This window comes from Pezoporus flaviventris, unplaced genomic scaffold (assembly GCF_033815535.1).
Source record: "Pezoporus flaviventris isolate CSIRO_AGI_PZ_B2104156 unplaced genomic scaffold, CSIRO_AGI_Pfla_v1 ptg000025l, whole genome shotgun sequence".
NCBI lineage: Eukaryota > Metazoa > Chordata > Aves > Psittaciformes > Psittacidae > Pezoporus > Pezoporus flaviventris.
Window position 1 is genome coordinate 7892242 of NW_026892573.1, and position 15729 is coordinate 7907970.

At 39.6% G+C, this 15729-nt stretch overlaps 2 long non-coding RNA genes across 5 annotated transcripts in view; one reads left to right on the forward strand and one right to left on the reverse strand.

Annotated features, from left to right (window-relative positions):
- The window catches only part of LOC133271412 (uncharacterized), a 77632-nt gene that overhangs the window by 61422 nt on the left and 481 nt on the right, over positions 1 to 15729 (reverse strand). The window lies entirely within an intron of this gene.
- On the forward strand, positions 2100 to 2755 carry LOC133271416 (uncharacterized). Its single transcript, XR_009744135.1, has 2 exons — positions 2100 to 2387; positions 2466 to 2755. It is a non-coding gene; the product is annotated as an uncharacterized LOC133271416 (long non-coding RNA).

Genomic DNA, 15729 nt, shown 5'->3' on the forward strand with positions numbered 1-15729 from the left:
TTTTACAAGGATAGGAAAATATAATTCCTGGATAGACGTGAAATACTTTTTTAGAAAGGCTTCTAAGGACTTCCCATGAAAGTCAAAGAAGTAGTTTATAATCCAAGATGTTCCGTGAAGAGAGAATAATGGTTCTAAACTGTGAGATGCCATAGAGAATTGAACAAATTGAGAAAGATAAAAAAAACTACTACGGCTTCTTTTACTTACAGTTGACATCTAAAGTTGTCTGGTCTTACCTGTCAGAACTTGCTTTTCAACATGTATATTAATGTAATTATTTTAATAACTGAACATTCACATTTCAATTTATATTTTCAAGTTACAAAATACAAACTATTTTTTCAGCTTTCCCATTTAATATCTTATGGAACAGTTTAAGTATAATTTTTGCTGACTAATGAAATATTTACTTTACCAGAGGGAAGTTGTGATGAGAAATTTAGTTTTCCTGAATATCTTCAGAGGCCCAATGCAGTTAATGCGAAATCAATCCCCAGCAAGGTGCCTGTGCCTATTTTGAATAGTATGATATTCAGAAAAAAATAGAGCTAATATACAAGGATCTAACTTCCCTTTTCAAAGATGCCAATGAATTTGTCATTTAATAATTCTGAAAATATTACTTACAAGTTAAATAAGGACACTCTGAAACAGTAAGAATAATTAAAGGTGGTTAGGAAGAAAAAAGAATATATGCAGTTTGATTAAATGAGGTAAACAACCATATACAAGGAAACTGGAATGATACAATATTTATTTAAGTTGGCAGGAGAATGTATAATTGGAGGTGTAACTGGGAAAACATGGTGTGAAGTTATTCTGAGTTATTCTATTTTAGCAGATTTAATAATGTTTTAAAGTGGTGGCAGTCCCCTTCTTTAACATAACTGCAATTGGACTGGACAAAGTAGTACAAATTGTGCTTCAGAAAGTCAACCCTATGGTTGGATATAGGTTGGAAAGTGTAAGTCTTACCATCTAAGAGTATGTAAGTTTTTTGGCAAATTTTCAGAAATAAATATGAAAATGTCAGGATTAAGAAAATATTTTCTCTAGAGTACTAGAAAGTGTATTAGTTTTGGGCTCTCCAGATTAATATTGTGATGTACTGTAACAGTATAAAGAGATGGTTGCTTGCTTAATGCAGTTTATGTGTGTGTTAATTTGTATAGCTGAGTTTTCCATCAAAGTTGGCCAAAGCACAGAGAGTTATTTTAATTGCCCAATTTTTATAAAGAGCATGAATAACTCATCTGGGATGCTTTTGGCTGCTTCTTCGAGTGGTTGTGGAGATGGATTTCATTTCTGGTGTGTATGTGCCCAGTGAGTGCACATACATAAGGAGAAGTGCACATACATATGGAGAAGTGCACATACATAAGGATAAATTATTTGGACAAGCAGAGTCCATTAGATGGTATCAGCAGACTACTACTTGAAGCACCCTCATGTCCACTATCCTCAGTGCACTAAATAGTGACACGAGTACACACACTCATGATTTCATTATTTCCATCATACCAAAAGGTGGAAATAATTCAGTGTATGTACTGTGTGAGTCATTTAACTTCATATGTAATAGTATAATTAATTTCATGCTGTAAATTAAGTCTTCTTATGAAATTAGCAAAATACAGTTTGAGTTAACATACTAAATATATCTTTTTAGATATGGATAAAGGAATCGTAAGTTACTGGGGCTTAAGATTTTTCCTAGTGTGATTTTTCAGCAGGCAGTAAGTCCCATTGTAACATTTCCTTTTTCCAAGAGGGAACATAGAGCAAAGGAGGAAGAAGACTTCCCTTGAACAGAAATCAATTTATTTCTAAATTCCACAAGTAAAGCTACAGTTATGATTTAAGATAGTGTCACCTATGCAGTATCCAGAAAGCTATGATTCTGAGCTTCTTGGACATACCCATTGCCAGGGTTCACTTGTACTGGCAGGGAGGTCTGATGGAGGCAACAGGAGTGTGATACCCAGCACGCGTTGCTGCCCATGCATGTAGCAAGGGATAAAATGTTCATCAGCAATATGGCGTGTCTTTGATTAATGTATTTTAAAATCCAGGGCCTGGAAAGACCGGTTTTATTCCTTGCTTGCTGCCTGCAGGGACCTTGATAGTGACACACTTTGTGTTGAGTACCTTATGTATTTTCAACCCTGATAGTAGTGATTGTATTTTCAGTACGGTGTTGTACATAGTGCTGAGTGATTTGTTGGTCTCGTGAGTTTTCTCTCTCTTATTCTCTACAAGCTCTCCAGTTTATCAGAAGCAATAAACACCAGAAATAGATTCCCTTCTATGACTGATTGCAGAAGCAAATGTACCGTTACAGATCAGTGACAGAGCCTTCAATGTATCTGCAACTTTACAAATCAGTGACAGAGCCTTCAATGTATCTGCAACTTTACAAATCAGTGACAGAGCCTTCAATGTATCTGCAACTTTACAGGAAGGGTGAGGGGGCTATCAGTTCAGTGTCAACAATCAGTGCCTCAGCACTTTCATTTGCTATTTCAAATTCAGACTGGAGTATCCATAATCTCCTAACCAATCACTAATCCTCAGGGATTTTGAACTGCCAGCCTGCAAGATGTCTATTTTTACATAGGGGTCTGTGCAGCAAAGACATTAGATTCTTCACAGGAACACTGGACTGTGTTACAGAGTGGTACCCTTAAATCTTTATTGTAAATCAAGCAGGAATTTTCTGTTAGTTTTCTGTTCCCTCTGCCTTCCCCCCCCCTCCAAAAAAGAGCCATCATCACAGCCTGTGTCAGAAGATAAAGGAGTGAAGTGCAGTACATCAACAGATGATTGATTTGGTTCACGCAGGTCTAAAACTATATGATCAATACTTCTCAGACTTACAAAACTAGCAATACTGATTTGAAACACTTGGTATGGTTTTGGTGTTATACGTCATCAGAGCATTTTGCTTCCCAGAGCAGAGATCCTAGACAGTAACAGGACAATTAAATCAGTTTCTAGGTTATCTTTTACGATCAGTGAAAACATCTCAGCATTTATAGTCTCTCACAAAACATTCTGTACTTTACATTGTGCACAAAGTTTACTGGAACCATGTCTTTGCAACTACCTGGTACATGCTGCATCAGATGTCTATGGTATGCAGAGAAGTACTCATTAAACTTGGAACAAACAGTGTTGCCTTCGTATCTTAATATACCAAGGGTTTGTCTGACAGACAGGTCTGTTCAGAGATAGGGATCTGCTCACATTCAAAATCTCTGTGATGCTTAGGGAATGCTTTGTCTCTATATAAACATCTCAGAGTCAGGACCCTCTGCCTTGAACAAAAAGTACATTTGGGCTTGGTTTTCAGGGACTTACCAAACAAGTGCTGATAATCAAAGGGATAATCAATTATATGTTTTATCAACAAGCCAGTAAGGGGCAAGATCATCTTCAGGAACTTTTAGATGACATATTGCTTTGAATTAAGCCTGTCAAAACCAGTCAACATTTGGGCTTATAGCTGGTAATGCTGGAGGTTCTGAGCCTTTCTAACCTTCAGCGTATCTAACCATCATAGCAAGGAGCCAACAGCAATGACCTGTCTTCTGAGCTGCCCTTTTCAAACTTCTAAATGTGTGCTTGTTCATAATAGACACAAATAATGTCCCACTCTAACTAGAGGGATGATGACAGCTCCTGAAAAAAAAAATTATCTGTTTAATAACATGGAGTTTGTATGCCTTTCTATGTGTCTTGTGAAACTTTCAGTAGTCTCTTTACCTGCTTAGCCAAACATACTCTTCAGAAATAATAATCAGATCCTGCAGCCAAACCCAGTATGATTATAGCTGATAGACTGGGTGTTGCCTAGATGAAATCTGCTGACAGAAACTATTTTGCAACAGTACAGATCATTTTGTGTCAAATAGTCACTTTAACTAGTTACTCACAACCCTAAATGAAAAGACTTCCTGTTTGAGTGTCCTGGCATGATCAGTCTCCCTTAACCTCTTCTACTTCAACAGCACAGGACTGTTTAATAGCTTTGACGCTAACTGGAGTTTACATAATTTCTCTAAAAATGCATTTTTCTGCAAAGCTGCTTATCTTCTGTACATGGATACAATGTACCTTAGCCTGTAGAAAGATTTCTGAAAGGCTTTGTTTATGTTCTACCTAAGAACGGAAACCTGTTTTACCTATCTGTATAATTTTTTACTAGTAGAAACTAGGCTTTCCTGTCTGCTTCGGAAATATTCCCGTGCCTTGTAAAACACATAGCAGGGGAAAACAGGATTATACTGCACAGGTTTCCTACTGAAATAATAGGAAACTCTCACAAGCTTCTGCTGTTTTAATTATGATGTTAACCTTGAGTACTTAAGGTCTACTGCCGAACTCTAGAAACAATGCCATCCTCCTTTAGAGGAAGCTTGAACTACTTTATATTCAATTTTCTACTTTGGTTTTTAGATAAAGTTTACATTGATTCCTTGAGCTTTAGTTATTAGCAAGTAATTTTCTTAGAATGGGCCTGATTTCTGTGGACTGGCAAATTTTCTTCTCTTTATTTCCATTCCCTACTATTCTTTTAGATTCTGCTTGTAGAAAGACCAGCAGGGTTTTAAGAGCACAATATGCATGACTGCATCTTTTCCTCTAATGCATCTTCTCTAACAGTAGAAAAGAATGGCTCTCTCAGAATGTGCTCATCTAAGCTTCCAGTTCCCCAGGATCTTGGAAGGACTTCTGTGCAATAGCAGCTTCAGCATCTGCCACAGATAGCAGACAAACTGGTGGATTGGCAGAGCTAAGAAAAAGGGGGCAGTGGACTCTTCTTCGGTGACTTTAATTACAGCACCCCTCTAACACTTCTTCAAAACAGCAATAAATGTTTTAAAATCACGTGTGAAAAGGGTGGACATGGATCAAATTTTCACCTTCTCTATCAATAGAAAAATGAGGGTGCATCAGATGAAGCTGGCACTAGGCAGGTTCAAAGCAAATAATACAATAAATTATATCATTTAATATGTTCATGGGTAATACGCTTATGACATTATTTACCTAAAGACAATCTGGATGACAGAGTTCAGGTGGATTTAGGGAGAGACTGCACAAGACCTTGGAGAAGAGATCTAGTAAAGGTCACTGACTAGACAAACCACATCAGGATCAGGAAACCTCCTGATCCAAGTTGGATGCTGGAACCCATAAGCATCATCAAATGTGCTTGTCCTGGTTCTGCAGTTCTCTGAGAGAGTACTTGCATAAGAATTGGCTTATGTCTGCTGTTGGAGATAGGTAAATGGGCCAAGTGTATCCCTGGCCTGAACCAGTCTGACCTCTCTTGTATTCTTAAAATAAGGTTTATTTATGAATCTTGGCCTACTCACAGTCAAAGTCCCTCTTTAAATTCAATCAGCTAGAGCCAACCTTAGTAATTCTCGCTCCTCTTACTGCACTGTCAGCTTTGCTAGCTACACCATCTGTGGTATTTTAAAGATTTATGACACATGATAATGAAATACCTCTTCCTCACCAATTTTTCCTCACTTGGTCATGCCCTTACCTAAGTCAAGCTTTATTCATCTTTATCTCTTTAGAAACTTGTTGCAAGCACTGTAACTTTGAGTAAAGACTTTTCTTGTTCTTTATGCTGGCTGTCATATTCGTTCTACTACAGAGAGGAAATATTTGAGCCTGCCAAAGAAAAGAGCAAGAAAATTAATAGAAAATCCATGGGATAGTGTTGTTTCCATCACAGCAATTTGAGAGGAGGAATTTCATTCTGATCCTTGTTAAGTGAATAAATCAAATCCACGGATCTGTAATGCCAAATCTATAAGTCATGTTCCAGAATTCAGCAAGCCATGATCACAACCTTTGGACATCCTCAGAAATAACTTCTTTTCCTTTCAACTTGGGGAGTTGTCCTGATAGTAAGTTTATCCTCCTAAGTCACTTAGCAAGGACAAGGAAATTCAATGGGAAGTCTCTATATTTAGCAGAGATTAACATGGTCGATGCTAATGTTCAGTTCCCTGGTTAGCTTAAAGTCCTTCCAGTTTTCAGTAGATAGGCGTAGGTGAACACAGCTAGAGCTGGAGGAAGAGGGGAACAGGAAGGGCTGGAGAAACAGGGTCAGATCTAGAGCCTTTCATAACATCCTTTCACCCTCTGCCTCCTGCTGCTGGTAAATCTGCACCTGAACAGCCACTGCTTTAAAAGAAAAAATAGCTTCTTCTGTTTGGTTTTTTACGAGTAACACCTCAGGTGTGGAGCAAATGAAGGCAAACCTCTGTGCCAGGGCTCTGTCTCTCTAATTCTGTATGTACACCAGCTAGCACAGTAGGAACCTGTTCTGTTTTGAACATACTATAGCATAAATGGTTGATAAATCGGAAAGGAAGGAATCAACATTTTTCTATTACTTGTGTGGCCTCCTGAAATGATTAATATATGTTTAATGACTTCTACATGTACGCTGTGTTTCAATTAAATGTTTCTTTTTTAACAAGACCACTTAAAATTAAGTATGGAAGTGTGGCAGCCAGTATTAAGGTTGAATTTAATATAGTATTTTAAAATAACACAATAAAAATACTATGCAACACATTTTTGATGCCAAAGTTTTCGAGAAAGTCAAACCACTGAAGGGGTGGAAGTCCCTGGCAGAGCAGCTGGAACTGTAACCTACAGAATGCTGAACCTGCTTCTGATAGTTTTTTTTTTCTTTTTCTCTTTGAATGTGCTCATCTACTTTGTATTAATGATTAGTATGTTCAAAACTGAAAAATCCACTGGGAGATGAGAAAGCAGGCAATTTAATTTTTTCTCATCAGGTCTCTGAGTGAAAGCTGTGACAGGGTGTAGATGTAATAGTTCTGAAGTCTTGAAGGTCATGCTGACCAGAAACAATCACATGAGTTCACCAACCAGCAGCGATTATTCCTTGTTGAATAAATCAGTTTTCAGTGCAGTATGTTCTGATCATTTGTTTTCTTACATGCTGTGTACGTCTATGGCTATTTAACAGATAAAAAAGTGCTCTTCTGCTACATTTTAACTGAATTCCATTTTCCATCTACACACAGTTTACAAATTATAATTGGAAGAGTGAATCATGTGGTAAAGAAAAGCCATTAAATTTTCTATTGTAAAATGTAAAAGTTAAGAATCAGAGGCCAGTTATATAGATGATTAAATAAAAATTGTACAAGCATGAAATAACATCTGGATAGCAAAAAGAATCATATTTTATAAAGAGGGTATATTTAATTGAATAAGGGCCTTTAAAATAAAGGAAGAAGAAAAAAAAAGGGAGTGTAAAACTGGACTAACATGGCCTAAAAGAAGGCCTTACTCTTTTCTGAGAAAGGTAGCTAGAATTGGTAATGTAACGCAGAGACACAAACCAATCCACCCAGTCTGCTGATAACATACACTTGTAGTTGTGGGTCCTAAACAAACACAGTCTGGGCCTTGCAAGTGCTTTAGAAAGCCCTGGTTAATAATCAGTTGTCCATGAGTCCCCTTTGACCTGCACGGGCCCTCCTTCTTGGAACAAAACCACAGCAGCTGTTCCTTACATGAGCCATCATGATGCAGTAACTGCACCCCTTGCTGCTGCCTCCCTCCGCTTTCTCACTGCGTGTAGCGAGAGAAACCTGCGTCTGCAACTTATGATCAGAGCAAATTAAAGAAAGCTGGGCAGCTGAGTTACTGAGACCTGCCTTGAATAAGGTAGAGAGAGATGACCTAGGGTTAGATGACCCTAACTATCATGTGTGTTGCCTTGACAAATAGTAATTGCTTGACAATTGCTCTAGGCTTGGAAAACATATGTTATCATGTTCATGCTGTATCCACTGATAAAGATTGTTTTCATTACACATACTGGATATTTCTAACTCCACTGAACCTACTGATGTGTGAAAACAGAGATAAGTTCAAACTACAGGTCTCAGACTTGAAAGTCTGAAACTTGAAAGTCTCTCCTTTGTTCGACTTATTCCTTTTGGCTAGCGGATGTCTGTCTTTAGCTCAAGAATCAGTCTATGGCCAGCAACTACAGTGGTCTTTGAAATGCCTTTTCTGTTGTTGTTGTTTTTTTGAATGGTGCCTTTGTTAGAGCTGGAGAAGTTTCAATGAAAGAATATCTCAGTTTCATGCTTGGCAAATGCTATTGTATTAATGATCTCCTTGTATAGGTTTCAGCATTAAGGCTGTTGGATACATTAAAGAGCAGTCCACACTCACAGCTTGATATTTAAGGCATAAGTTCAGCATTGTGCACTATAAGAACTTAAATTGTTTGGCCTGTCCTGTAGCAGAACTTCCTTTTTGAACTATGGTCTGCAGTTACTGATTCCTCCCCTTTTTAAAAGTTTTTTATGATAATACAAACATGAGCCTCTTTCAGTTAAAAAGTTTTTTTTTTCTTTGAAATAAAGTACTCCTTTTTCTGAAAAGCTGCTGGGTCTCTCCCTGAAATAATCTTATATTTTTATGTTTTTCCTTATACCTTAACACATCAGCTCAGGCTGTAGAGAGATGTAACAGATAATATGAAATGGTTTTTGAGGCATATATTGCTAAAATAATTTTTTTTTTAAAGGTATGGAAGGCAGTGTACAATGTGTAGTACTTACGGGCTCAAGTGGTTAGAGAGGTGTATGCTTGCTGTGTTAAAAAAAAGGTGGCAGGAGTCTGTCAGGGGTCAGTACATAGTCACTCATGACCTCAGGGGCATAGAGAGGTGGAATTCTTGTGACATGATTTGCAAGAGAATGTGTGGGCTTTGATTCATCCATTTACACAGCATCAGAAAGCAAATAGGATACTGGTTTTTTATTTGATGAAGACTTCAGTCATCCAACACAGCATCTTCCACTGAACTTATCTTTCCTTCCCTTCCTTTCATGTGCCTCTTGCATATTTCCAGCAGACTTTCCCTCTAGAATGATGGATCTTATGCATGAGAAAAAGACAGTTTTGCTACTACTCGTAAATATGTTGTCATATGATACAACCCATCATTATTTTAATTCTTGCTTTCAAAGAAATACCCGTATGTTGAAATCATGTACAACTACAATAGTAATACCTAGATCTAATATACAGCTTTATATCAGAAGATCTCAACTTTTTTTTAAGCCTCTATGAGATTTTATCCCTTTTAAAACTCACAGAGCTCGAATAGAAGTGGCTGAGGCAAGATTAAACAGCATTTATACCTTCTCACTGTTGGGCCATTTGTCAGATGGTACCATGATACAGCTCTTTTAGCCTCTGAGTGCCACTGACTCGCAGCCCAGCATCTCTGCAGTGCTCTATTCTGCAGACTCTCCTACTGCACCCAAAACTTCTCCTGTTCCATCAGGAGGAGGCTTATGGCTTCCTTCCACAGTTCCTACAGAAAGATCCTTCTCTGGATGAGATGTGAGGGCTTTTAGTACCTTTTCCTATTCAGGTACTATATCTTCATATCTAATGTGAAGAGCATGGAAGACTGGTGAGGATTTGAATCACCATAATTTTCAGTTATTTTATGTGGAGATATGATACAGCATAAGAACTCCTTTAAGGGGGATCTTCCTAGCTGGATTAGCCTTTTGACATTCAGTAGGCACTACTAACTAGGCACCTTGCCTCTGGAACTATGATTTTGATATTTTGAAAAGACAAAGACAAGTTAAACAAAATTTGCTAAACACTTATTTCAGATCTTAGGTTTAGACTTTTTGTAACCTTTGTATATGTAGCCTTGGGACACCCTGTAAGCATTATTTTGTCTCTTCTATTCAGCGAGAGGTAAGAAAGTTTTAATTGTCCCTATCTTAGGATAAAAAAGCCATTGGTGAAATTCTGAGCCAGGGACAGAATTACGTCCTGTGTTTGAACTTCCATTTCCAAACCTTGGCCAGAACACCATCCATCTTCCATCTTGATATAGATTTAACATCAGCTTTATGATTTAACTTTAAATGTCTGTGGGAGCAGTAAGTAGCAATCTGCACTCAGATGGTGGGATGAAAGAGAGAGCAATTATATACTTTAATGTGTTAATCCAGTTAATTTAAGTGTGTTCAGAAGTTATGCTAAGTCATTTAAATGTTTTTTGTTTTCTTTTTTTTTCATTTATTTTCAGGTCTACTTTACCTGTAGTGTTGAGCTATTGTGATAGTTTGGTTTTTATGACTTGCATCAAGCATGAAGCTTTCAAAACCATGTGTCAAAGGTAAGTTAGTTCAATAATGTTTAAATACATCCCTAAACATACTGTGCATTTACAGGGGAAGTTTTCATATTTAACTGTAGGCTCAGCTCTGTTGAGAAGCCACAGTCCTGCATAAAGGATGTTATGAAGCAGTATATGCTCCTGCAGAGAGCTCCGGGAGAGGTTTTCTCCCAGTGCTCCCCAATATACCGTGAGAGGAAGTGTGCATACTGCACCAGCTTTTAAAACAGTGCAACCTGATCTTTTCTTTACAGCTCAAAGAGTGGGGGTGGGGAGCAAAGGTGAAAGAATGGGTGCCCAGATCCTCCGTCCCATTTTGGGTCTTGTTTTCTCTGTTGAGTGAAGAGAGCATTAAATGTGCACGACTGTTACAAGGAAGGACCCTCTGCTCTCACGCTTCACAGTTCTTGTGAGGTTGAATCTAGTTTGTGTTAGGAGAAACTAAGTACACTTAGAGGGTTATAATGAGCTTCCCCCTCATTTTCATTTTCTCTCACTGGTATGTAAATCGTTGTGTGTAAGGGATAAAAATCTGTAGGAGTTATGAAACCAAAGCGATTTGGTGGAGCTCCTTCTCCTTAGTCTGCAGTGTTTATCACAACGTTTAGTGTTGTAAAAACTAAAATGGAGTAAACTACAAATCAAAAGAGACCATCTGACATTTCTCCAACCACCTACAAAAGGTAAAAATGATAAACTGAAGTAAATTACAAAACAAATCTTTATAAACAAAGGTAGGCAATTTGCAAGTCAGGAAATCTGCTTGTTGGAGTTTCACTTGTGGGTAGGGATTTAGAAGTTATCCAGATACAGTAGTTCATGGATTTAACTTGGAAAGACTACCAAAATTAATATTTAGTCAGTAGTTGTGACAGCCAATCAGTACACTGTCATACAGTGGAATCTTTATGAAATGTATTATTTTGTAAGAAAGGATGTTAATGCACATACCACATTCAGCCAGAAACAAGGATACTAAGAGTCCTGAGAAAGTACAGTCGTTTCAATATTCTGTTTTGCCAGCTAGTGTTGCCTAGTTTTTGGCATGTTTATTTTTTGCTTCTTTGGGCAGTCTAAAGGACATATTTCTCATCTGATTTCCTAACTTCCATTCATCTTTTACAAAATATTTATTTGTAGCTGTAATCCAAGCTGAGAGCACTTCTTTAGTCTGTGTGAGGTGTATCTTGTGTACACATTTTAAACTAATGCCCTGATTAACTAATGTCATCTATACATAAGCAGTACTCAAACTGTTAAACTGTGCATGTAGGTAATATTCATGAAAACTACTACAGTACTTCAAAATATTCTGAAAAAGTTTATTTCTTTTTATTAAGCATTAATGCCAAATTTGAAAACTGTTCTGTTAGACATCTATCAGTATAGCTAGAGACCCAGAATCCAGAAGTAAGGTTCAAGAGAAGGAACTGGGGAAAATAGTACTTCTCCTTCTCAGATACTAGAAATGAAACCTGCATAAAGATTTCTCCAAGAATGCTATCAGTCTTCAGTTAGAAGGGTCATGCTATCACTGGCTAGCTGCTGGAAGGAAGAGAGAGTTTTCTTTTCTTTCCCACTTTCCATAAAACACCAGTTACTATAAAAGGATAGCTGGAGCTGTGCTGCTTTCTTCCTGTGCCTTGGGCTCCATTTTTAAAACTTCCCCCCCCCGCCCCATATCTTATCCATTGTGAATAACTACTGCACTTTCCTGCTGTTAATAGTTTTGACATATGGCTGCAACAATATAAAATGGACATTTCAGATAACTTAAGAGCTGGGTACAAGCTTCTAAAAAGCAGTAACTGGACTTGCAGTCTTGTTAGTTATGCATGGCTGCTGCTTGTTAAAGTGCTACTGTGCAAAAGCTGAAACACTGGAACTGCCTGCTTGCAGAACCAGGAAGACTATGCTGTCTGTACCAGTCAGATTTCCAAATATAAATTAGTAACACCCTTCACAACTGAAAAGGTAGGAATGTATTTAGAGTTTTAAACAACAGCTGTAGAAATCCGTAACACAGGCCTTTATGGTGACCAGAGAAAACTGCTTGTTATCATTAGAAATTATGAGGCTGTGGTTTTTAAAAGAAGTGGTGGGTTACAGAGTTACATAAAAAAAATTTAAAGTATCAGACAACCAAATGGTACAGTCAGAACGGTCACAGATACAATACTGCAGCAGTAGTTGACTGGTAATATTTTTCAAGTGTGAAAAGGGAAAGGGATGGTCAGTCAGATAATCATACTCCTAATTACTCATTTGTGTAATTCAGTTAATCAAAAGAAAAGCAGATTTAGATAAATTAATAATAAACAAGCCTTATTTTTATAAAACAAACAAACCAAAATTATCTTGATCTTGCAGACCTGAAAAACCTTTGTATTGTAACATAAAAAATGAAAACTACACAAAGCATATATTAAAATACAGGTTTCAACTTCCCAGTGAGTTAATACAGTTTCACTTTTCTTTGTACTCAACCCAATTCTAGTTGCCAGTGCTTTTTGACAGTTAAACCAGAAGGGGCTATCAGTGTGAGGAGATACCTGTGTGTGCATATATGTATCTATGTACCTCCTTCCTTAATGGATTAATTTAAGGCATACATATATTACAGAGAAAGTATGCTGCTAATTTATTTGCTGAACACTAGTATCTTTACATGTGGGATAATGAACTGACGTTTTTTTATGATCTGTGGGAGTGTGACAGGTCTGTTGAACAACTAATGCTGATGCCAAGGCCATAGTTTGAGAGTGAACTGGGTTTGCGGTACACAGAAACTTAGCTCATAGCGATGGGAGTTGATTCCAGTTTCTGTGCCTCAGTCTGTGAGCCTACCCGTCCCTACCCAAGCTGCTTTTCCAATCCACCTACTACACCCACCCACCTTTTGTTTTCAGAAAACGGACAGAGTTGGGGTTTGCTTTATACTCTTGCCACTTTGATTTCTTTCTGTAACAAGCTCCCAAGCTGCAGAAGCAGCCTGGCAGCAGCACTTGAACTCCAAGCACAACAGAACTAGGGAGCCCTCCAGGAGCCGGTTAGAGCTCTTGGTCACTGACCAACCCATTGCTTATAGAAGTTAGCATGCTTCAGTTGACACTGATCCCTCAAGGGACTAGCTACCAGCTAAACAAAACTGGAGCACAGGGCTAGCTAGCCAAGCATAGATTCTCAGCTGACCCTGTGTCAGGACCTGTGATCCTGTTGTAAAAGCCATTGATGTTACCCCCTTGCCCTCTGAGACTCCCAGGGAATCCCCAAGTAAATGAGGGGAGAGTTATTTACATCTCCTTGCATCTCCATCCCAATCTCTTTTGTTTGTTTTGGGGTTGTTTGTTTTTTTTTGCTTGTTTGTTTTGTTTTTTTTTTAAACTGATGGAATACTTTAAAAAGCCTACTTGTTCCTTTGTGAAGGCTTACTACAACAAAGCAATAATAATTTGCCCCATTAATTATAGATAATGGAAAATGTGTAAGTATCTATGTGGTTAAAGTGAGCAGTGTACTGTCTGTCACTGGCAGTATCATGGCTGTTGCATACAGTCTGGAAAGGCAGACGCACTGGAGTTTTACTGGTGGGTTACAATATTTGGAAGCTAGGAGATCTATAGTCAAACTATTAAATGTAGGGAGGGTAGAAATGCCCCTTTGCTTGTGCAGAGGAAATAGAGCAAAGATACACCACAGCAGCGAGAGCTAGCAGGACAAAGGAGATACTATTGACTCATTCCAGACTGCCGACTTAGCAGCTCAACTTTGTTTCCTTTTAACTTTTGTAACAGTAGGAGCTCAAAGCTTCTCAGTCTATTTTCTGCACAAATAGAAACACCCAGACTTCAAAAAGTAACACACTTTGAAGAAACCCAAACTATTAACACACGAAAAACTGTTGTGTGCTGCTAAACAGGGCTTCACGGTTCCTTGGATTTTGCAGTGAGTAAATGCTGATCTTTTAGTAATAATATTACTCTGCTGCATTCTGGCAAACAATTCTTGACACGTTTCTAAAACACTTTTTTGTTGGTTTTAGTGTGATATGGATTTATTGACTTTGCAGTAGGTAAGTACTACTTCAATATTTTCACAGGCTAAGTAAACCCCCCCAAGTAGCATATTGCAACAAGTTTTTGACCCTATAACATTGCACTGGTAACATTGGGGGAAGCAGACAGTGTATGAAACTGAGATTTTGTTCTCGGTGCTTAAGTGTATTTTTCATTGAATATGTATATATGTATATAAAAAATAGCTTTTTATTGTCCACTCTGGACAATGACGTGTTCAAGGCCACCAATGTGACATTTTCTCTGTGCCAACCCCACCAGGAGCATGCTTCAGGCAGAGAACCGGCCCCTTGTGTCCCCATTTGCTCCCAGAGGGAATGCGCCAGGCTTAGGCGGGGGTTTAACTTCACAGATCTGACCCGTTTACAAACACACTTGCTTCTCTCGCAAGAAATCGCTTCTCGAGCGTGTAGCATGCGTTTGAAACGTCATAAACCGTCACAAAACGTCATAAACGCCAATCAATCGGCAGCACCTAAACCACCCTCATGCTGGAGGGTCTAAATTCGGTTTAACTTCTTAAGTATTTAATCTTAGGCTCGGCTCTCCAACTCCCCCAGTAGGGGAAACCAGGCGGGGCGCCCGTGTTCTGGCCTAGGCGTCGGGGGCAGCGCCCCCTCCCCGTTAGTGAGGCGGGCTGTCAATCATGCGACGTCACAATACGCCTGTGTGAGCGCTGTAAACAGTCGGGCGGGCGTGTGTGTGTGTGAATGACGCGGGGGTGAGCCTCACCCCCCGCCTCGGATCGAGCGCACGCCCGATCCGGCGGGGAGGCTAGAGGCGCGCCCCCCTTGTTTCCCTGCGCTCATGGTAGCGGCACTAAAGGTAGCATCACTGGAGCAGGGGATGATGTAATTCTCCCTCCGGCCAGTAACTGCCTGCGCTAGCACCGATCCGACTGGCAAAGGGGAAGGGGGGGGGGGGGGTGTTGTTTTACGCGTGATCGTATCAGCATCTCCTCAGCGCGCCCCCCACCTTTAAACCCCTCTCCGCTCACACTCCCACCCCCCCTTCCTTGTGGGGGGAAGGGGTTTGAAGGGGGGGAGCCCCAAGGCGTGTGTGCAGGGTAAACACGCCGGTGAGCGCGGCGCCGAGTGGTAAACAAGTCTAAGGTGCCCTCCGCCGCACGACAACTTGCTGCGGGCGGGGTGTTGTTCCCCCCTCACCCCCCCGCGCACACACACACACACACTTCCCCCTAACAAAAGCCCGTTTAATATCAGCGTCAGCTTTTGTTCGGCGGGCAGAGGCAAGCGTCCCCACTCCCGATCACCTTATTTCACCGGGTCGTGCTTCCACCCCCACCCCGTCCAAATCCGCGAGTTACCCCCGCGCCGTCCCCCGTGCGCGCAACCCCTACACTTAACCGCCTCTAACAGCTCCCCCTCCCCCGTCCCCGAAGCGCCTGGTCCCTCCTCTGGG